The sequence below is a fragment of the Apis dorsata genome, unplaced genomic scaffold (genome assembly GCF_000469605.1).
Source record: "Apis dorsata unplaced genomic scaffold, Apis dorsata 1.3 scaffold_348, whole genome shotgun sequence".
Classification (NCBI taxonomy): domain Eukaryota; kingdom Metazoa; phylum Arthropoda; class Insecta; order Hymenoptera; family Apidae; genus Apis; species Apis dorsata.
In genome coordinates this window covers 346,350-348,098 of record NW_006263615.1, presented here as the reverse complement: position 1 = coordinate 348,098, position 1,749 = coordinate 346,350, and the positions used below count along the sequence as shown (strand labels likewise).

General features: G+C 44.4%; 1 protein-coding gene across 1 annotated transcript in view; it reads left to right on the top strand.

Moving 5' to 3' along the window:
- LOC102680394 overlaps window positions 1–1,749 on the top strand; it is a 13,605-nt gene that overhangs the window by 7,986 nt on the left and 3,870 nt on the right. The window lies entirely within an intron of this gene.

Sequence of the window (1,749 nt, the reverse complement as noted above, 5' to 3'; positions counted from 1 at the left end):
AAAAAAAAAAAAAAAAAAAAAAGAATATCGTTCATCCTATTCGTTTCCTCCACGTTGACACAACACCATGATGAAATTCGAGTTTCTTCGAGTGCTTGAAAATCGTCGTCGTTGCCGATCTCTCGACGATCGACTACGAACAAGAAAGCCGGGCACCGTGACGCTCCCATCGCATCCTTCTCTCCATCGAACAATTAAAAGAGGCGAGGTAAAATTCTCGTTCGAGATTCAAACGCGACTCGCCGCTCAAATTAATTGGAGAAACTCGCTCGTGAACGGAGACAGGATAATGGGTTGCGAGATGGAAGAAGGATAAAGAGAGAAAGAGAGAGAGGGAGAAGGCGAACGACGCGCCCCTAGCGTTGTGGAATCGCGCGAATCGGACCGATACGGTTGCGCGTGCAAACAAGAGTTAAGTCGCGTGTTAAGCGCACACGAAAAGTATTATTGGAACGATTCGGGGCAGAAAATCTGTTAACCGTGATTGCGTGTAGCATGTAATTGCCGGGAGAAGGCAATCGATGGGTAAAATTTAATAGTTGAAGTTACGTTACGAATAATGTTACTTTGAATAATTTATCGTTCATCAAACATAATAATAATAATTGGAAATAATTGTAATGGAAAACGGTAATGCTGAGAGTATACGAAATGTTGCTTAAGCGTTTCAATAAGTAACTTTACTCGGAAATTTTTAAGGTTAACTTTGGAGTATTGGAAAAATTCAACTCTGGAAGGAACTAGGGGACTAAATGATCGATTTAGTTAAAACGTTCGTTTAAGGGGTAGAATCTGTTCCGAGCAAGATTTTTTTCCGAGGTTTTTCGAGTAGATTTATAGAAAGTCCAAACGGAGGAGGATTGAGATACGATCTAACGAAAGGGCGCGAGAAGAATCGTTGCTCCTCACGCGACGCGTGTACGATATGCCTATATCTCGAGAAACGGAGTGAAATTGGAAATTATAATCGTTCGTGAAACGGTTTCACCGTGTTAATGGAACGATATTTCGAGGTTTCCCTTTCCACGGAGAGCGCGTCATCCCCGTTCCCCTAATCGAGGCACGCCGTAGTTTCGATTTCATATCTCCGCCTGCCATGATTACGCGCGTAATCATCGGACGCCGGATTAAAATCACGATAATCGCGAGCCGCTCTCTCGCACGTGTAATTCATTTCGCGCATAATTCCATGTAAATCCAGTCCGGCACGCAGCGATTTCCCAACCAGCCGGCTAGAAACCTTTTCTTGCGTCGATCCTGTCATTAACTTCTGCACTGGCCGGGAGAGATACGAAATACGACTGTGAACTTTCATCGTTGCGCAATCGGCCAAACGATTTCTTCCAAGCTTTTCCCGACCTATCGCCGCCAATATTCCCTCCAACCCGATACGATTTATCACGTTTTATCGACCCGCCAACGTTACAAACTCGGTGTATATGTAACACGAAATCGTATCTCGTTTTTTTAAATCCCTCCAACTATGAATTTCCGAACGTGTAAAATTTCGAAATTTCGGAAGGTCGAAAATCGATTTCTCGACGAGCCTTATCTTCCTTACCTTGGCGCGCTTTTCGAAAGTTTCCACCCGAGTAATTTTCCGCTCGCGGTCGAATTTAAAATCGAAAGTAAGGCTCGACCGCGTTAAGGCGTTTCTTTTTCTTTTTCCTCTCCTTTCCCTTCCCTTCCTTTCTTTCTCTCGGCCCCTCGAAATTACAGGAGCGCACGCGTCGCTTCTTTATCGACGCG